Below are 23,224 nucleotides of genomic sequence, written 5' to 3' on the forward strand. Positions count from 1 at the left end.
TTTTATTTGTATATATTTACTAACTGAAGACCGGAAATAACGTTCGGTGTGTCAATGGTAGAAAACTGCTTTGTATCAGAAAAGATCTAGTTTACTTGAGGAACTAAAATCTCATCAAATGAGTGGCCAATATTAAAACTTTACCCGGATGCCGCTTACTGATTTTGAATATTTATTAACATAGGTAGATTGCATCTAAAATATTAAGACAAGATACTGTCATTAAATCTGCAATTTCACAAGATAAACTGGCACTAACATTAAGATTTCTGACAACAAGAGATTCATATTCTTCTTCTTCTGGTTGCTATCCGTTTCGGATGAAAGAAATCATATTGGCAATCATAACCTTGCTCGCTGCGGTTCGAAACAGTTCCTTGAGGTTTTCTTTAACCATGTTCTCAAAGTCCTCAGCCATGATATTCTCCTTCTACCGGGTCCTCGCTTACCTTTGACTTTACTTTGCAATATGGACTGCAGCAGGGAGTAACGGTGCTGGTTTCTCATAACGTGTCCCAGATACTGTAATCTATAAAGCCACATCTCAAATGCTTTAAGTTTTTTAATAGTGGTGTCTGTAAGCGTCCATGCCTCCGCTTCGTACAATAATACAGCGAAAACGTAACATCTCAAATGTCTCATTTTTGTATTTAGGGATATGTTATGGCTTTTGAAGATGGAGCTCATTTCGTTAAACACCGTTCTTGCCTTTCCTATGCGCCACTTTATTTCCTGTACATTTGTACATTGCTCCACTGCTCATTTACCCTAATAACACAAAACATTCCATGAATGTTCCTAGAATGTACACACAGGACATTGAAAACATTCCTGGAATGTCCCCAAATGCACACGAATGTCCCTGGAAAGTCCCAGGAAAGTGCTGTCAGCATTTTAAATATTCTTAGAATGTTCTGTTGGAACATTCCATGAATGTCTACGAATGTTCTTTGGACATTCACAGTCTATTTTTTAGACTGAATGTCTTGTTGGAACATTCCATGAATGTTCTTTGGACATTCACAGTATATTTTTAGACTGAATGTCTTGTTAGAACATTCCATGAATGTCTACGAACGTTCTTTGAACATTCACAGTATATTTTTTAGACATTCACTGAAATATATCGTCAGTAATGTGACAATACCTCCTATATGTTTTTTCATGAGGTTTGCAGGAGACGAAAAACATTTTTTAAGGTCACTTTCTGTTTTCGTACGTATTCTGACTTTTTTTGTAGTAAATAGATAGTTGAATTTACTGCAAACAAGTCAAAAAATATGTGAAAACAGGAGGTGGCTGAAACAAGTTTTTAGTCTATCTTACAAATCTCTTTAAAAAAAACAGATAGGAGGTATTGTCACATCACTGACGATATGTGGCCATACCAAATAATACATCCTTGATAAATATAAACATTTTTATTGCAAAAAATCTTTACATACATTTTTTAATGTAATTTACTGACATTCCTAAATATTATAAAAAAATGTGTCACATTTGCTTTGTAAACCTTTCTTTTGCTTTTCGTAGCCACATATTCCGTTTCCTTTCTGGTTTTTTGTAGACCACTTCTCTCAGCTGATTCTAAAAGAAAATAAAATAAAAGGTAATTTTTCTATCCTTTACAATTAACAATCAGAAGAAATATTATTTACAGGTAATAATACGCATAAATAATAATAATAAAAAAATAAATATTAAATAATATTTAAATAAATAATAAATAATATTTAATAAATAAAATAATAATAATGAACATTTTGTATTTTGACAACGACATCCGATGTGGAAGTAGAAACCTTAATAAAATTATTTTTTCAAGTAAATTGTGGCTTATTTCCCCATTAGAATAGTTAATTACAAAAAAGCCACAAAGAAATAGATTTTTCACAAACAAATAAGTATTTAGTATTCATTATATTTATTGTTTTTATTATTTACTTTAATGTCCTACTGGTACATTATTTGACAAATAATAACATTTCGAAGTCTGTTAAGTACGATTTAACGCCCTTGGGCATTAAATTTAAATAACGACTTAGATACTGTCAAGTTGACAAATATCAACCTAAGTAAAACTATGGTTACCACAATTACGTTACTACTGTTACTGGTAAATGTACTTATTTAAAAACTAATCAATTCAAAATTCATTCAAATTTTTCGCATATAAAGAATAATTTAGTCGGACATTAAACGTTGAAGGCACCACAGGTATTATAATAATAACGCTTTCGGTCAACGTATATCCCTCAGGCCGAAGGCCCTTGTTAAAAACACCATTGACCTCAAGCGTAATTATCCTTATAATACCCTTGGTACCTTAATAACTGTAACATAAGATTATACCTTAATTCTTGTTTTCTATTTCTGATGTTTTTATTTATTTACATTGACTATTAATCTGTTTTGTTGTATAATCTAATTCGCAATAATTATGTGATATATTTGACTTAAAATGAATTCAAAAATTTTTTGTAGTTGGGCAACAATGTCAACTTAGATCTCTGATGTAGATAATGAATTACAACAGTATCTTATATTGTACGGACTATATTATTAATTAGGTTATGCATATACCTGTGTGACATAAGCTATTGGAACAGCACAGTCTCTCAAACGAACAGATGAAAGTGAAGTTCTGTCAATATCTTTTTCTAAAAAGTGTTTTGAACATACTCCTCTATTAACAAATCTGATCTATACTTCATGTCTTCTTCGCAGGATCTTCTGGAAAGCTAAAAATACAAAATATATGCATTACTAAGCATTATTAACAAATTTTAGTTTTAAATAAAAAATATGATTAATGAACTCACAAAATATTATAAAACAGCTTAGAAATTGTTTATTAGTATAGTCGGTTCCCCAAACTCAGACACAACTGGCTAGTGATTTTAGTAGGTAATTTTTTTTGTTTTTGGCCAATTTTGCCAAAATTACAGTAATTAACTATTTAGTTATTATTTTTTTTTGCCAATTTTACCAAATTGGCAAAATTATTTACTAAAATCACTAGCCAGTTGTGTCTGAGACTCGGTAGTACTGAGACTGAGTTTAGCAAATCGACTATAATATTCTGTGTATTCATTAGTTGGTACTGCATATTATAGTGTGTGGTCTACCATCCTATTTATAAAGGCATACATCAGCAAAAACGCAAAAAGAATTATTTTAGTTTTACAAATCCTTTTGTTATTATCTCTATTTACTATTTTAGTTAGGAATAAGCGAAGTTTGTGGCTTATTCACAATTATTATTAAAATAATAAATGGATATGACCAATTATTAACTTATAAAATAAAATAATAATTCTTCTGATTTATGCCTTTTATTCACTTTGTTATATCTACATTACTTAAAAGATTTTTTATGAATAGTATTATTAGGGTATTAATAGTATTAATTTATTTTCTGAAATACAGGGCATGCCTTCGTTTACATATTTGCATACTAACCTTTTAATAGGGCTTTTCATTCAGTCATTTGTTTCGAGCTTCTGTCATAATAATTGAAACGTTATTCCTGCAGATTTTTTTATCTACATTTGTTTCTGCTACTCCAACTGCGTTAAAAACAGGACACCATTTTATGCACTATGTTAATAATACTATTAAAGCTATTATAAAAGTATCTGAATTAAAAAAATATTCTTAAAAAGCACAAATAATACAAACAACGATTCACAGCAAGGCAAGGCCGGGCAAGGTGGCCAAGGCCAAGATGAAGATGCCAAGATGGCCGAAGCGAGGTCGTTGGTTGGTCGCTTTTTGGCACGTGATGCCCTCTCAAGCGCCATGCACAAAAATATATGCACGGCGAATTTGAAAATGAACGCAAAAGAAATAAATATAATGCATCTTGGGTTTTGCATAAGTTATAAGTATTTTTTTTATTAACAAAATCGCATTCCAAATTGAATATTCGCGACCAATAATTTTTATTACATTTGTATGTTTATAATATTGTATTAATTGAACTTGGGAAACTCTTTAAATTTGACATATTATTGCACTGTAGGCCTAAAATGTCACTTAGTTTGTCTGGTATGTTATAAGTAATGTTGTATCTGTTACACGTATGTATTATTTCGCAACTTAAAATATAGGAACATTGGTAGTATGTTCACAGAATGTCTTATGGTAACATTCCAGGAATAATTTAAACAGATGTTCACCGAATGTTCCCTAAATGTCCAGGACATTCAAATATTGATAGAACTTTGGTAGTACATTCCTGGAATGTTGTGTGTTGTTAGGGTATAATAGTTCTCAGGTAGCAATACTGTTTTATAGCCTTCGTGCCAATCAAAAATAATACTATAACTGGGATATTCTAATAACCGATCATTAGTGGCTAGTAGAAATAAATGTACTAAATATAATTATAATAATGATAATAGCACATACGATGTACACTTCGCGTCAAAAAAACTGGTACAAGTCTTATAACCGAAAATCGTGTTTTTCTAGTTGTGTAAATTGGTCTTGTCACATATGTCATTCTTATTTCTAGGCAACGTTGCCAGTCCAACTAAAATATTATATCAAACCAGCTAAAAGCAGGGCTGTGCGGCAGATCGCAAGTTTTTAGTAGGTTTACTAAAAATTAAAACAACATCGAGCAATCTTGATTAGTCAGTCACATTTATTTAAACATGCATCCTAAAAAATTCTCTTATTAATTTTGTAATGTTCCATCATCTCATTAAGTACCCATAAATAAATTCGTGTTCTATTATAATTTATGACAGATATGACATGAATGACAGATAATAACTCTAGACATGATTTAATCGAGACATAGTTTAATTTAAAATCGAGAAGTGTGAAGGGTTTCTCGTAAAGTGTAGCACAAAACTCTTTTAGAGTTGTAGGATACTAATAAATAAAACACACTGGAAAATTTAAAATTTGAAATTAATACAAAATGAATAACTTTAACAGTGAAAAAGTGTGGAACTTAAATATCATGTATTACAATAAAATTCGAAACTGCTGAAATATTAAAGACATAGGTGGAAAATGTCGCCTGTCAAAATGTTCAATGTGTTTTATTAAATGTATTCATTTTTTTCAAATCATGAGAAATATAATGAATATTTTTGAAAAATTTAAACGCAGAATGAAAGATTACATTATTACTGAGGGCCGAAAGTCCCTGAAAACTTCTATGTTCATTTTAAGAAGTTACAGGGGGAAATAAAGAGAACATTTAATGATGTTTAATTGCAAATATTTCATTCAAAACTCAACTCATTTAACTCAACCGTCTCTCTGGATATTAAATTTATTAGATAAGGTTTTTTGTTGTTAATGGTAAAAATAATACCTGTCTAAAATTTTTATACCGAATGGTGAATTGGAAAACGGGCCATGTTCAATGTAAAATTTTAAACTGTAGAATTCCTGCTTCCCTAATTATTTTATATCAAAACACATTTCTAAAGGATTGAAATCTGTATTGAAAACAACCGTTAAAATTGTTCTACGAATTAAACATATTCCAAAATTTTGTAAAAATATAATAATTTTTCACAGAAATACGCCAAAGTTAGGCCACACACATTACCATAATGTTATGTACCACAGTGAAGTTATTATAAATATTGACAATTTGAACTGTCAAAATTTTTATTTTATCATTTCTTGTTTAAAAAATAATAAAATTGATAAGATAGCCTCAATTGAGGAGAAAGTAATAATAATAAAGATGTTTTATTCAGTCAATAGTGTGCGAACAATCAGGTAAATAATAACGTGGGCCTAACTTTTACACACATACCTACTGTGGCAAATGTAGGTATTTTTCAAAATGCTGGAATGTGTTTAAATCCTAGAACAATTTTAGCTTTTGTTTTTAATATAGACTTTAATCCTCTACAAATAGCTTCTCATGACTTTTGTTATAAAATGATTAGGGAAGCAGGAATTTAACAGTTTATAATTTTACATTGAGTTACCTATGGCCCGTTTTACGATTCACCACCATGATTTTTGAACGTTATTTTTTGTATTTAGATTTAGTGCAATTCCATTATCTGTGCTGGCAACAACGCCGTGATTCACGAGCCATTGTGTCCAATCTGAACACAGGTTTACATTGGGAAAAAAAGTGTACCAGTTTTTTTTGACGCGAAGTGTACATACTATATAGTATGTACATACATACATATATATTTATATGGTTTTAGGCCTTTTTATGTCAATGATACAGCAATGTAACCTATTTTATTAAAAAACCAAATTACGTTTTCTGTGCACGCATCTATTAATAAACATGAAATGCATGCGATATGTAGATATGAAGCATTTTATGTAGGTACATATTTTCCTATTAAAATACATACAGCAGAATTAGTTATTTACTCTCGAAAAAACTTTTTGGATCCCAAATACCGGGGTTTTGTTGGTATATAAGCAGGTAGATTCATAGGCGCCCATACACACGGGCAGGGGGGGCCGTGGCCCCCCCCCTAGCTTTTCGGGAAAGAAAAAAATTAAATTTATATTACATAAACGCATTTTTGTCAAAACATTATTGGATAATTTTGAGAGATAAATTGGAAACAACATATTTATTAATAAAAAAAATTCACATATTGGGTAGTTATTAATAGTTTAACAGAAAATCTTTGTGTCTGCGACAGTGGTCTGTATGGAATGTGCATAATACACATTTCCCACAATCACGGTATGCTACTAACGAAAACATTGACAGATATTAGAGGCGTGGGAAACATATACACTGTAATCGACACCCAAAATTATAAATTAAATGAATCATTTATACTGCAAAAAAACCATATCAGCAAGAATTCCGATCTCTGATCGATAATCACTAATGAGCCATTTGTCTTTAACAACTGGTATAAAGTAATTATATTTTATATTTTGAAAAAATTCATACTGAAAAATAATTTTTAAAATTTATTGAACATAGGTAGTCAAATTTTAGTTTGCAAAAGTATTTTTTTAGTAAGTAGATTATTTTTAAATTGTGCATTATGATGAACAGAACAATTTTATTTAAATGAAAAACAGGTGATCTTTCATGATGAATGAGTGTTATATACAGGGTGTCCCTAAAGTAGCGGAAAGGCCGAATAATTCGCGAAATAAACATCGGATCGAAAAACTGAAAAATACGTGTTCAATAATTTTCAAAAATCTATGCGATGACACTAAACAAGTCCACCACTTCAATCCCTGGGTGTGGAGCGGGGGGTAACTTTAAAATCTTAAATGGAACCCCTAATTTTTGTTGCAGATTTGGATTTTCCTTGTAAAAATAAGCAAATTTTATTCGAGCCATTTTGCGAATTGTGGATAGGTAGATAGCGCTATAATCGGAAAAAACGGTATATCGTGATACCACAGCAAAATTATAGAAACGGTCTAATATCTCGAGAAATATATGTACTTCCAAATAAAACTAAAAAACACGTGTTTAATATTTTTCAAAAATCTATAGAATGACACCAAACAGGATTTTTCATTCCACACTCTGGAGATGGGGTGAGAGTTAACTTTAAAATCTTAAATAGGAACCCCCGTTTTTTCTTGCAGATTGAGTTTCCTCCTCAAAAAATAAGTAACATTTATTTGAACTTTTTTAGAATTGTTGACGGATGGCGCTATATTCGGAAAATGCGATTTATTTGCGCCATCTATCAACAATTCTAAAAATGTTTGGAATATGTGTGCCTTATTTTTCATAAGGATTCTATATCTGCAAAAATAAAGGGGGCTCCTTTTTAAGATTTTAAAGTAAAAACTTGGTTCGACACATACTCTTGGTTAGTCTGCTCGCCAAAGTTGAAGGGAAGGCTTTGCAAGCATTGTATTCTTTTCAAACGGGTTTTAAAGAGAGGCTCAACTTTTGTGGTACCCATGACATTTCCATTTAAAAACTTGGTCTAGTGTTTAAATGTATGAATAATTCCTCACAACAGGGTTCAAACTAGGTTTTTTAGGTGGTTTAAACTACAGTAGACTCCCTCTATCACGAGAACTGAAATGGTGAATTAATTATCTCGTTATAAGCGGATCTCATTATATCAAACAATAATAATATTGAAATCTTTTGATGCCTCTTACGTAGTTTATTATGTGTCGATGGTCAACCTGAACAGTGAACAATGAGACTTCGCCGCCATAAATTGTAAATTTCCTATAGTATTCAATATCGGTCGATAAACAGGCAGATGTTTATTACAGGTGGCCGAGTTTATTATAGCACTGGCCTCGATAATAAGACAGATGTTGGGCATTTCTATGTACAGGTAGTTGGGGCATTTATTTATTTATGACCATTACAACGCTAAAAACAGGTAAAGACAAGTATTCTTCGATTTAAATTTTCCTCGTTATAACCAAATATGCCTCGTTATAGAGCGTTATAGTTCAATAGGAATTTCATGGGACACCTAATGTACCTCGAGAGAGTCTACTGTATATATTGTCATCCGAAATATACAAAATGTAATGTACAACATCTTCACGTTTGGCCCCCCCTAAAAATTTTTATATGGGCGCCCTTGGGTAGATTCGTTAAGCGATTGCTCGCCACACGTCCAAACGGTACAACTTTCACAAACTCCGTCCAAACGAGTGCTGCGAGCGCCTTTGTGTTCACGAAAAAACCGACTGGCGCCGGGTCCCGGCGAGCTCCAGCGCGAATGGTACATGTAATGCTCGCAGTGCCGTCCAAACGCAGAATTCGCGTTTCATTACACGTTACGTTACGCATTACATTACACGTGTCTGGACCCGGCTTTACAGTACTCAAATTTTCAAACACCTCACCTGACACAGTGTCTCAAGTACGATTGCGCGAAGTCGTGCAATTTACGAGACGCGCCCGGTGTGTAGATCTAAGTGTGTTCACTTGTGTGACCATATTTAGTAGAAAACTACTTTTTTAGTAGATTTTCGATGTAAATTAACAATCTTTAGTAGGGAAAAAGTCTTTAGTAGATTCTAGTAGTTTTTACAGACAGAGACATCTGTGAGTAAATTCCAGATTAGATTCCAAAGGAAATTGTCAAAATTCCTGGTTTCTTAGTAAAAATAATAAGAAAAAAAAACAGAAAATAAGTAATAAATATTCATGACATCTATGATCTATAATACCAATTTAACATTTAAACCTTTAAACCGCGCATTTGTAATAGGGGACGCTAATATTAGGTCTCGCGTCAGATAGCATAAACCATTTTTGCAATGGCGCATGCGCAGTATCATTTGGTAGTTTTTAGTAGATTTTCGACCTTATTGTTGGTAGATTCTCTAAAAAATATATGGTCACACTTGTGTTCACAGTCATGCCCCGCTCACTCTAATAAAAAACATGTAATCGTATTTATTTTCCTTCCATTTAGTCAGAGGCGCTGATGTCGGCCTTGTGATTGGTGGAACATGACTTTTGACAAATCCTGCGCTATCTGTGAATCTGTAATCGTGTTCGTGTTCGTTCGTTCGTTGTCGTTCATAGAAAAAAGTGTTGTGTGATTTGGTAGAATGCGATCTTACCCTTCAAAAAATATGTCACGTATTTCAGCACCTGGAAAATTGGAAGGATACTACAAATCTGGCCTCCACATAAGTGGTCTGTAGCTTCGACATGATAGGTGTGAAATTATAAACGTTCTTGCTGTTGATTGGATAGGAAGGGTAGCGTTATCTAGCCTCCACGCTAGGTACACCATAGCCTCCATACGGTACTTCCAATATTTAATATTATTTTATTCAAGTGGAAAATAAAGGTAAAACACAAACAACTTTTGTTTCTTAATTATTTATTTATACAATAATATGACATTTTACATAGAAATATGAGTATTTAATTTCGATTAAATATATGTTTACTTGTTGAATTTATCGGCTGCACACAACAGCTGATCGGCTATTAGACCCAACAACAAAACGCGAAATAAAATGTGTATTTTAAAACTGTTGGATAAACAGTACCTACAATCAGAAAAACTTACCTTTAAAAAGGTACTCGATTATGAAATAACAAAAATATCAAAAAACACGACTGAATATCAGCTTTTTATGGTGACACAAACTAAACACAAACACCAAACACATCACATAACCGACCATATAAAATAAGTGAACGACAACGAACGAACGAACACGAACACAGATTACAGATTCACAGATAGCGCAGGATTTGTCAAAAGTCATGTTCCACCAATCACAATGCCGACATCAGCGCCTCTGACTAAACGGAAGGAAAATAAATACGATTACATGTTTTTTATTAGAGTTAGCGGGGCATGTTGTCGTTCACTTATTTTATATGGTCAATGGTCGGTTATGTGATGTGTTTGTGTCACCATAAAAAGCTGATATTCAGTCGTGTTTTTTGATATTTTTGTTATTTCATAATCGAGTATGTACCTTTTTAAAGGTAAGTTTTTCTGATTGTAGGTACTGTTTAAACAACAGTTTTAAAATACACATTTTATTTCACGTTTTGTTGTTAGGTCTAATGGCTCCGTTCAGCTGTTGCGTGCAGACGGTGGAAAAATTCGACAAGTAAACATTTATTTAATCCAAATTACTCATATTTCTATGTAAAATGTCACATTATTGTTTAAATAAATAAGTAAGAAACAAAAGTTGTTTGTGTTTTACCTTTATTGTCCACTTGAATAAATAAAATATTAAATATTGGAAGTACCGTATGGAGGCTATGATGTACCTAGCATGGAGGCTAGATTATGCAGCGTTGCCACATTTTATTTACGAAATCTACTGCATGTTTGGCCAAAATCTACTAAAATCTACTAAATCAAAAACTAAAATCTACTAAATAAAAAACTAAAATATACTAAAACTTTATTAACATATTTGTATAAATAATTTATGATTTTTTTTATAATAAAAACAACAGCGGTAATGGCAGTAATCGATTATTTATTTGAGTGAACGGGTAAACTTGAAATTTTTTTTGTTAATTATTAAAATATTGTACAAAATGTACGTTATTATCACATAATTAAATTTATGTCAAAAAGTGAAATTCAGTGGTATTTTGTAATTATGTATATCCATATAAAACAAATCAAAACTTTACCGATTTAGTAATTATTCAATATTGACAACTACCGATTAAAAATCGAAAGCGGCCATCATGTAAAAGTCATCTGTCATTTGTCATATGAAATTTTTATTTTGTCTATAATTTAAAAAATCTTAAATTGTAAATTACAAATGTAAGTAAATTCCACTTCAGGAATTAATGTCTAAAGTTCTAATTAAAACATTCTTAAACTGTTAATGTAAGTAAATTTCACTTACACAATAATTTTACAGCACAAAATAAATATAATATTGAACAAATAGAGGTTATGTTTATATTTATGTTTACTAACAAACAACCCAGACGAGCAGGAGGCACAAATTGGAATTGGAAAGGAAGTAAAAAGTAAAGTAAGTAAGAGCCGAAGACGAAGGAAGAGGAAGGAAGTCGGAAGCCATTTCCGGTTGTTTCCTGTTTCACACATGCTCATGACGATGAAAGAAAAGCGACGTTGTCAGCTTTTTTTGGAACAAGAAAGCGAAAGCTTAAAAATTAAATTAAAAATGTGATAAATACTAAAAAAAGCAAATTTCATTTTATTCATAACAAAATTTTGAAATCTACCAAAAATCTACTAAAAAATATTGCCTACTAGAATTCTTACAAAAATGTCAAAAATCTACCAAAAAAGTAGAAATCTACTAAATGTGGTAACGCTGAGATTATGCCACTCTTCCTATCCAATCAACAGCAAGAATGTTTAAAATTTCACACCTATCATGTACAAGCTACAGACCACTTATGTGGAGGCCAGATTTGTAGTATCCTTCCAACATAGAGGTATATATTAACATAGAGGGAGCCTACCTTCCGCGCTTCCTGACGACAAGATCTCATGGACTGGTTTGCTGCATCTCTTTCTAACACATTGTATCGAAAATCTATGATGACATTCAGTCTGAATATAGGCACGGAAGAGGAGGACAACTGTATCAGCTTTACTATGCGTAAGAGTGAAACAGCACTAATCCAAAGAAAAAAGATGGTGTCGTCACTTCGCTCTGAATGACACTCTCTCTATGCTAATATATAACTCTATGCCTTTCAATAGGGCTTTTCATCGATTGTCATTTGTTTCGAGCTTCTGTCACGTGTCACATAATATTAATATATCTACGTCATAAGACTACAGTAAACCTAACATCGTGCCCGACCAATCACAGCAAACAAACGATAGTGACACAGAACAGAAGAACCTAACATCGTACCCGACCAATCAGAGCAAACGAACGATAGTGACACAGAACAGAGAGTACTAGAATCTCTACGTTTTGCATTTTGTGCACAGATCACCTACCTCCACAGATCACTTAACTCTCTTTAGATGTTTCACGCAGGTATCTCAAGGTCATACTAAACTAAATGTCATTTTTAGTAATGATACGTTTTTTGAGATGTCGCCATGCACCTGGAGTGAAGATTTCTTCTATATCACTGAGTCTGAGTGTCATTATAATTTGTCAATTGTCATCATTGTCAGTGTCAGTATGCCTTTATCTTTTATCTTTATGTCAGTAAAAATGTTTATCTGATTGTTAGCTAAAAAATCGCTGTGACTAGGTACACGCTAACGTGTACGCAAATAAAAAAGTTAGGTACACGCGAAACGTCATCAAGTCAGTGACGTCACTGTTTAGCGTGCACTGTGACTGGTTTTTTGCGTACACGCTAATTTTAGCCGCGTGTATGCTGTGTGGTAAGTACCGGGAGTCTCAGAGCGAGGTTATAATTTGTCTCGTCTAACCGCGTTGTGTTTACACTTTAACATTGATTAGTAAAGAGTTTTCTTAATTTTTATTTGTTTAGTGTTTGTTTTTGAAATAACTATGGAGTGTGGACAATTATTTACTTCTTTTGATGAGTTTAAAAACATTTTAAAAGAATATGAAAAAGATAAGAGACAAAAATTCGTTATTAAGGGTAGCAGAAGTATTAAGATAGCTGAAAAGATTTTAAATCGTAAATTAAAGGAAGACCTTAAATATTACGAAATTCAATATATTTGCGTTCATGGTGGTGCGGTAAGAAGACGTGGAAAAGGCATCCGTAAAACGAGGTAAAAAATGACATAATAATTTTATTATTATTGATTTGTGACTGCATTTAAGTTGATTTAAGCGATACACCTATCTATAATTATTTGATCTTCGGCACACCCCTTCACACTTCTTAAATGTATGTTTCATTTACCTATGTTTTAGAACTTACAAAATGAATTGTCCAGCCCTAATCAAACTACGAGCTACTAAGACAGGTGATTTTCTACAAATTAAACAATTAGTGGAGAAACATGAAAATCATGAAATGTCAGAAGTAAGTGTAATATGCATATTTTTTTGTATTCTACTTTATCGTACTATAGCATCGTGCAAAAAAAATTCAGATTTTACTTTTTCTCGACGTTTTGAGTCGCCTTGAGTCTAAAAACAAATAAAAAAACATGTCGGAAGTATGTACCTACATATGTATGTCGCCACCGGTCAGCAAAAACTACTGGACCGATTTCGATGAAATTCGGAATGAGTAAGTTTAAAGGAATTTTGTCGAGAAACTAAATTTTAAAATAAATCTCTCAAAGGGGGCCGAAATAGAGGGGTTATTTTGCAAATTTTTGCCGAAACGAATGAAACTTAGTGTAGCTCATCGATAGGTGAATAGAAATACGGAATTTGAAATTTCAAAATTTAAAATGCCGCCCAACACGGCCGTCCACCCATTCGGCACATTTCCTCAAGGCAGGTATCAAGGTATACTCTGTCCCAAACCCTTTTTTTCGTGCGTCATTAATTTTGACGTCATCTAGGATTTTAAGAATTTCGCAAATCATTACATGACGTTTTAGATAAATCTGACACTGACAGTTGTCATCAGAATATATTTATATAAACATCAATATTTGTGTTGTTCTGAAGCTATTTCCTTGTGGCATTTTTATGATTAATTATTTATATGGGAAATAAGCCACAATTAAAATGAAAAAAATAATTTTATTAACGTTTCGACGCCCAAATCGGGTGCCGTTGTCAAAATAAATAATTAATCAATATTTGTACAAATATTTGCCAGACTATTAATATTTAAAATAGTTAATGTAAAATTAAATAAATATATTTAATTTTACAATAAACGTATTTGTCAACTATCTAAATATTTAACTATAGTATTTTTACTACAAAAACGTTATTACGTAGGTCAAAATTTTTGACGTAAGAGAACTGTCAAAACATTAGAATGTGACTTTTCATTATTGCCGTGTTTATAATAAACATAGCAATAATGAAAAGTCACATTCTAATGTTTTGACAGTTCTCTTACGTCAAAAATTTTGACCTACGTAATAACGTTTTTGTAGTAAAAATACTATACTTAGGGCCGGTTGTTCGAACGCCTCAAAAATAATATATAACTCTATGCTGAAAACATAATTAATTACAATTATGAGATTTATTATTAATTATGTTAATAATTATTGTTATATTAATTGATTATAGTCTCAGAATTGTAATTAATTATGTTTTTAACAACCCAAACAAAGTTGACATTGACAGTAATTAATTATTTGATAATGATCATTGTTGATTAGCGTTCGAACAACCGGCCCCTAATATAGAAAGGCCATTAAGGGCCGTTTGCACCGACTATATTAAGGCCAGCTTAAGATTGAGGCCCGTTTAAAGTAAATATTTTCGTTTCACCGTATGTCAAACTCGATTTAAACCTCAATTAATTTAAGGTTTCAAGCCGCCGAATTTAGCGGCTTAAATTAAGTGAGGTTTAAATCGAGTTTGACATATGGTGTAGCGAAAATATTTACTTTATAAGCGGGCCTTAATCTTAAGCTAGCCTTAATATATATAATAGTCGGTGCAAACTGCCCTAAGTACCCTAAAAAAGAGTTTGGGACAGAGTACCAAGATAAATTTAATTTGAAAAGGTCGTTATATAGCCTAAAGATGGAGCTATAAGAAGAATATGATCGTTTTTCAGAAAAAGTTATGGTTTGCGTATATTTAAGGCGTCAAAATTTGACATAACTTTGAACTAGATTTTCTCAAAAATGCCTCCAAGGAATTTGTTTATTATTGATGCCCTATCGGTTAATTAAATGACATTAGTCAGAGATTACTTAACTGCCCATAGGAGGGGAGTTATAATAAATTTTACCCAAAATATGGCTTACGGTTGAATCGGAAATAAAAAAAAAATCTAAATTTTCTAGACATTCCTTGTATATTTTTACATATTTTGGAAGATTGCAAAATTACCTTTCTAATGACATAAAACTCGTTGCTGTAGCTCAAAAACTCAAAATGTTACAGTAAATAGAAGTTTTGCTCTAATCTTGCATGTCCTCTCTCACACTGTATAATCGTGATCATCGCAAACCATTTATAGGGCAGTCAATGAGGGTATTTGGCTCCTAATTTCATCACTACTATCGATTTACTTGATATTTTCACAGTAAGTAGGAAATAGCTCAAGAAACAAAGTCTACCCTATAATATATATTATGACGTTTTCATCTTGGGGGCGGTTCCCACCCCTCCAACGGGCTGGAAAATTTGTTGGTCAAAATAACCACGGATGTGGCTAGAGAACCTATTTCTAAGCAAAAACTCTTCTATACTTTTTTTTTTAGTTATGCATAATTGAAAGTTGGCCATTTTCATTGAAAAACGACACCTTTTCTATTTTATATGTAACAAGCTGAAAATGCGAGCATTATCATAACGAAAACTTTGTTTATATACCTATTTAAATTCATAATATAGAAAATTGCTATTACGAAAAACTGTTTAGAATTAAAAATTATGTTTTAATGTGCAAGTACATCATTCTAATTTAAATGTTGTGAACTATAAAGATACTTTACTCGAAATTCATATTTTTTTACATACCTCGTATAAAATTAATAAAATTTGATTCATGATGGTTGCATCATAAGTCTTAGACCAAGAAGAGATTTTTATGAAGAATAACTTTTCTTCGTGAAATTAAAAATACAAGAGTTATAAATGAAAATGATGTTGGTATCCATAATTTGAGAAAATTCGTCAAATATTTTTTTCCATTAGAAGGATGTAATTTCATATATCAGAACATATTTTTTTTATTCCAAACCACATTTTAAATAACAATTTTCCAATATTGTAAAATAAATAATACATACATGATAAAGATACTTTTTACTGATGAACTTTACTTGGATCTACAGACCTAGCGAGTCTCGTAAATTCCACTGCTTTGCGCCACGCTTCACGCAACCGTATTTGCGTACATGTGTTTTTGAGTTGTGTGCGCTGGTCGCTGGTCGAGTGGAGTTATAGATAATTTACCAAATTTAAATATAATCGTTTCTACTGATTCATTTTAATATAGTATAATATGTATTATTGCTTTAAAAATATACTCAAATTGTATTTTTATACATTTATTACACATATTATTATAATAATTAAATTCACTATAAAATGTCATTTATATTTTATTAATAGGGAGTTTTTGTGCACACAAATACGTAAACGTAACGCATCTTTTTGACATATACGCTTGCGCATTAATGGTTGAACTACCGTATCGAGATACGCATTACCTAAAGGCGGCGCCAGATATGCGGTATTTGGCAAATACCGAGCAAATGCTTGCTATTTGCCTATTAGTGTGGATGGGTTGCTTGCTATTTGGCATTGACCAATTTTAGTGCTTGTCGAATATTTGTCGTGTTCCCGTACGTTGTCGGTCTTTTCAACACTTCAAAGTAAACAAATATTCGCCATTTGAATATTTTTAGTGTCATCCACATATTTTTGCAAACACAAGCAAGTTTTTTAGGTTAGATTAAAGTTTATAACTTTTATTAAAGTAGTTTAGTTATTGTCACAGAGTGTAGAATATATTGAAAATAATAAATATGGAGTGGACCAATGAAAGTATTTTACAATTATTGGATGCATATGAAAATGAACCCATAATATGGAATGCAAATTGCTTTTTTTTCTGCTATTTAATAATAAACTTCCACCAGACATAATGACAAAAGCAGCTGAATTTATAAGAAGCTCTGTATCATTATCCATTATGTACCTTTGTTTGTTCGTTTAGAATATATTTGCTGTTCCCACAGTGGCTCGATATACGAAAAATCTCGAATATGTGGTGCAAGGTGCTTGCCGTTTAACGAACACTTTCATGAGCACTCAAAAATTTGATATTTAGCAAGCACTTGTTCAGTATTTGCCAAATACCGCATATCTGGCGCCGCCTTAAGGTTACGGGCTGGTACGTTAGGTTCATACGCATCCCTATCGAGCCGAAAGTCACCGAATGCACACGAGGATCTTGCCCGATTACCTACCAAATGAACATTTCATCAGCGTACTACCCTTGTACTACCCGTTTATAAACATTTTAAGGTTATATTGGTTATTGGTTTAGTCTATTTGAGTAAAATTATTCTGTGTTTGTAATTGGAAATTGGAACTTCATAATAGATTTAAAATTTTATTGTTTTTAAGATGTCTATTAATAAAGCAAAACAAACAAATCTTGTATTAATTTAAGAAATACAGTGATCACCACAATTAATAACTATATAAACAAATGACCTAGTTTCAGTAAAATTTTCAAATAAATATTACCAAACTATTTACATTATACCTACTGGAATTCTGATGTAGGTATACAATAATTTACAACTAAAAAGTAGGTATAAACAAAAATAAAAAAAATTTAACCTAAGGAAAAATAATATTTTTATATTTAAATAGAAGCAATTAAAACCATACAATTTCATCATTCATTTATCTTTTTACATTTGTATATTAATTGTATATTGTGTGAACATTGTTTTATTTTTTTGAATGTCAACGGAATTTAAAAATGACTTTACGATTTGCTTTACGTTACGTTAAGGCAGTTACAAAAACTACCTATTTTAACATTCATCCTCTACGACACGTTAGTTGCTTTACGTATACGGAGATGCGTACGTTACGTAGCAACAAAAACTCCCTAATAGCTAAATAATTTAAAATTTACTTTGACATTAACGAAGTGTCAAACTCAAATATAAATAATAACATTTGCTTTGCTTAACAAATTCAGATTAAAAAAAAGTAGCCTACTTCCTAATCAAAGATTTCAGCTGACGTTTAGTGCCTGGTAGGAGATAACCGGATTGTGACGTCACATTTTAGATTTCGAGGTCGATTATCTCGAAGACGGTTTGAGATATCGAAATGCCGTTTTCAGATTTGGATTCAGAAGACAAAACTACATAAGAATCCATCGATACATCTGCTCTAAGCATTGCAGGAGCGGCGACGCAATAACACACAGACTTTTGCAAATTTATAAACGAAAAGTTTTCGTTGAAAAGGGATAAATATATATATATATATATATATATATATATATATATATATATATATATATATATATATATATATATATTCATATTCTATTTTATAATACAAAAAGAGATATGGCAGGTGGAAAGCGAGTTTGTTTTTTGGTTTCATGCTCAAATCGGTGCGTATTAAACTTGAAATAACAGAGGAACCGTAGATTTTAGGTGTATGTTACCAATACCTTTTGTAGTGCTTAAAAAGGCGTTTAAAACGAGCACCGTTAAATGTCGATTATGTTCAAACCAAGCGAGATATGGTACAAAAAAATTGATGACTAATGTATTTTAAGGAAAATTGAGAAGTATATACCTACCTATTTACCCCCCATCCACCAAAATTTAAATGCATCGTTTTTCTTCTACAATACCTTTTATTATAGTGTTATTTCTATGTTCATAAAGTTGGACGGGTTTAAAATGACTGGTTTTTGAAAAAAAAAAAAAATAAGATCAAATTAGGGCGCATTTTTAAAATTTCTTAAAAATCTTCCTCTTTCTCCATGTAATTCGAAAATGATAAAAGATATGAAAAAAAGATACTATACAAATATGTAGGGTTTCTTTAGAAACGCTACTTTAGATAATTTTTTTTTGTTGGTCTGTCATTACTGTATCTCTTATTGTTTTCAAGTTACATGGAGAAAAAGGAAGAGATTTAGGAAAATTTAAAAATGCGCTAAATGATTTGATCTAATTTTTTTCAAATACCATTTATTTTAAACTCATCCAACTTTTTGGACATAGAAATAACAATATATAATAAAAGGTATTGTAGAAGAAAATAGATGCAATTAAGTATACATATATATCTAAAATATCAAACAACGAGCAACTTTGTTATGTTTATAGAATGCCAGTATCTAGTACGATAAACGATAATAGATCGGTACGATAAAGTTCCCGGCCCTTCCATCCAGCGTTTTTTTTTATTTTTAATGGTGATTTGTTATTTTATCACCCTCTCCATTTTAGGTGGTGTACGATTATTTGCCAACAAACCGTAAGCTAAACTCTAACGAACAAAGCATTGTCGAGAATTTAATGGATGTCCGTGGGAACAAAAAGTTAATTCAACAAAAAATGTTGTGTTCAACTGGAAAATTACCCAAGTAGCAATTTGTCGACGCGACAACGTTGTCTACCGCGTGGCAACGTTTTCTTACAACGTTGTTATTGCCTAGAAGACGACCCTATTCTGCACTGATTTGGTGGACGATTTTTGAGTTGTCTTGACGTTGCCTAGGCAACCTCCTGTTTAAGCAACATCGCTTCGTAAACGTTGCATAAGACAACTGAAGCGACTATAAAAATGGGTGCAATGGTTGCTCAAGGAGTCAGACTAGTTATGTTTTTTTACCTATATTTTTAACACCTGTATGGTGAATGCGAAAACCAACAAGTAAACTGTTTTGACATCGTATTGGGTATTTAAATTTATATAAATACATAAAGGACTTATTACCTGGTGTGAAATTTATAAACGCATCTCAGATTACCGTCAAATATCGATATTTCACCTTTAAAAAACACACGCGCTCCTTTTTATGACATTTTTGATAAAAAATATGCAAATTTAAAAAATCAAATTTTAATATAAAAGTCAAAATTTATGTTAAAGATGTTCTGTATAAATTTAATGTATTGATGGTGCTTTTAAAGGTATCAGAAAATGCCAGCATTTTTTATATTCTGTGTTTTCATTTTCTTTACATCCCAAAAATCTCAAGTAAAACTAAAATGGCGCATTAAACAATATTACCGATATTACTAAAAAAATACCTTATTACCAACCTTAGACGGATAAGACAACTTAGAAGTCCAATCGCCAACCAAACCCGGTCGCGCCGACTATCAAAACCATTTTAGAACGCACCCTCTTATTGGGTGACAGAGGTCATGTGACCAGTGTCAAAAGTGTATCATTCTCATTAACAGCGTTGCCACATTTAGTAGATTTCTACTTTTTTGGTAGATTTTTGGTATTTTTAAAAAAATTCTAGTAGGTAATATTTTTTAGTAGATTTTTGGTATATTTCAACAGAATTTGATCCATTTTTTTCGAATCATGAGGAAACTGTAATAAGTATTTTTGAAAAATTTAAACGCAGAATGAAAGACTGCATTATTTAGAAAAACCAAAACGTTTCTTTTGAACGAGATTTTTGGAATTAAAAGTCACACTAAATTTTTTCTTTTTTTCACCCCTGTAACGTATTAAAATAAACATTATAGAAGTTTTCAGGGACTGTCGGTCCTCGGTAATAACGTAATGTTTCTTTGTGCGTTTAAATTTTTAAAAAATACTTACATATTAGTTTTCTAAGGATTCTCAAAAAATGAAAACATTTAAAATACATTGAACATTTTAACAGACGACATTTTGCGCCTATCCCCTTAAGTTAGCTGTTGTTTTTATTATAAAAAATCCCAAATATATCCCAAAAATCCTTAAGTATATTTTAGTTTTTGATTTAGTAGATTTTAGCTAAAAAATGGTAATTACCAGTTGGTGGTTTGGAATAATTAGGTTTCCAATTTTGTGGAATTCCTCTTGGGACATTTAGGACGGATGTGCATATCACTGTATTACCGTATTTACATGGCCTAAAAAGAATCTACTGATTTTGTAAAAACAAAACTACTGAAAGAGTAAAAACTGACCTGGCAACCCTGTCTACCAAAGCAGATACAAATCTCAAATTATCAAATTATCTCAGGTTATCAAATCTCAAATCTACCATTATTGATAAAACAATGGAATGGAAACCAGCTAAAAAACAAATAAACAGGTTGTTAAATAAATCGAAAATTTCCATCAAAATAAAATATATAATAATAAGAAAAAAATAAGGTTATAAAGTAAATTCTTTTTCTCCTCTAGAAGTTGCCGCAAACGTTGAAAAAACTGAACTGTGATATGTAGTTGTAGTTGTCACAGTGGTAATAAATTAGTTGCGTATAACTGTGGTATAACTACAGGGTTGTAACATCGTAATGTCAGTCGGGGTAGGGAACGTTGGCCGAAACAACTGAAAATGCTCTCGGGCAACGTTGTAGACAGTGCATTTGTTTGTACTGACAACCAATGCGTCGAAAAATTGCTACTTGGGTAAGCACAATGAAAGATCTATCTAACATTGCATATGGTATGAAAAGTGCTAGTAATGATTTAGAACATGTAGTAAAGGAGTTGAAAGATATTTACAGTGAGTTACTATATAGATAAAATATACAGGGTGATTGATTAGTGTGATAAGCTCAGTAGATCCGCTATAGTAATAAATAGCAATAAAAGTTAGTAGCATAGCCAACTTTGAGCTTTATATTACAAAATTAGTTGGAATGTTATAGGGTGTTCGATATAACAGTGGCAGACAAAACTTTTGCTTTTTTAAATGGAACACTCTATATTTTATTTTATATTCGAAATGTTCTTAACTTCCCCATCACAAAAATATAAAGGTTTATTACCTATACCTATGTTATACAGGGTATTTACAAAGTTATAACCAATTTTCTATAAAAATCGTAATAACAAGTTCAAGTCCCTGTAATAAATATAACAGCGTTGGTTTATTGGTGCCATATTTTTATTGATTGTCAAAATTTTTAAGAATGGTTAATATTGTTAATTTTTATTATATCGAATATATAGGGTGACTCAAAACACAAGTACACTATTTTCTCAGTAGTTTTAAATGGAAACCGTGTATTTTATGTTACTATCATATATAATATTCTCTGTCTAAATTTATTAGTTTTCGAGATATTTTCATTTTTTAGAGCAAATTATGAATTAGGTGTCTAAATTTTTCCAAATTCCCACATAACAATGATGTTCGCATCATGTTCTAAGCATATACTACCAACATTCGTCGGAGTATATTCTTTTTAGTATATGTGTAGTACAAGCATAGCATCTACCTTAAAAAACATTCTAAATTTCATGTTCTTTGCATATACTTCAAAGTATATTCTCGTACCGAATATACTAAGTATATTCGTGTACGTAGGATCTCGGAATATTCGTAAAAGTTTATTCTTAGAATATACCTTTATCGAATATTCTTAACACATACTTATAAGTACATTCTTAACACATACTTATAAGTAGATACCTTTAAAATATCTTAAAAATACTTTGTATGTATAGGAAGTATAATATTAGCCTTATAGATTATCAACTTCGTTATATTTTAGAATACATAATTAATAAAATTTATGTATGTAGGTAGTATTGGACGAATTTCATTTCAAAATTGTTGTAGGGTAAAAAAGTCTAAACATTAATTGTATTAACGTTTACATAGATACTATTAAAAATTCGTTTTCATAATTGAAATGACTTTACCATTTCGAGTTTATCATGAATCATTAGTATTTTTACATCCTTGGAATTTGAATTTAGGTACATTCAATTCAATAGGCCATTTCGCAGAACCAAAACGTGCCAAACTGCACAACCAAAGCAACCAAAGGCTTTGGCGTTGCCAACCGTCGAGTAAGCTTTTTCCGCCAACTTACCTTAAAAATTCCCACTTTTATAAAAAAAAAAACTTCCCTCCTGTTTACAAAATCTGAGAAGATATGTTGAATTATTTTCAAATATTTTGATTTTTTCTTAATATTTTACAATTTGGACTGGAACAATAATTCCCTTTTGAGTTAACTTTTTCCCTTTATCACCTTTTATGTTGAAAATTCCCGCAAAAAGGGAA

At 31.4% G+C, this 23,224-nt stretch overlaps 1 protein-coding gene and 1 long non-coding RNA gene across 3 annotated transcripts in view; both read right to left on the minus strand.

Moving 5' to 3' along the window:
- LOC126888614 (uncharacterized protein K02A2.6-like) overlaps positions 1-23,224 on the minus strand; it is a 63,376-nt gene that overhangs the window by 33,292 nt on the left and 6,860 nt on the right. The window lies entirely within an intron of this gene.
- On the minus strand, positions 1,350-22,631 carry LOC126888744 (uncharacterized). Of its 2 annotated transcripts, XR_007699600.1 has the most exons (4): positions 21,010-22,631; positions 3,463-3,600; positions 2,584-2,741; positions 1,350-1,587 (listed from the first exon to the last, which is right to left on the minus strand). It is a non-coding gene; the product is annotated as an uncharacterized LOC126888744 (long non-coding RNA). The 2 variants fall into 2 exon arrangements; XR_007699599.1 differs by lacking the exon at positions 21,010-22,631 and having other exon boundaries at positions 3,463-5,852.

This window comes from Diabrotica virgifera, chromosome 7 (genome assembly GCF_917563875.1).
Source record: "Diabrotica virgifera virgifera chromosome 7, PGI_DIABVI_V3a".
NCBI classification, from domain to species: Eukaryota; Metazoa; Arthropoda; class Insecta; order Coleoptera; family Chrysomelidae; genus Diabrotica; species Diabrotica virgifera.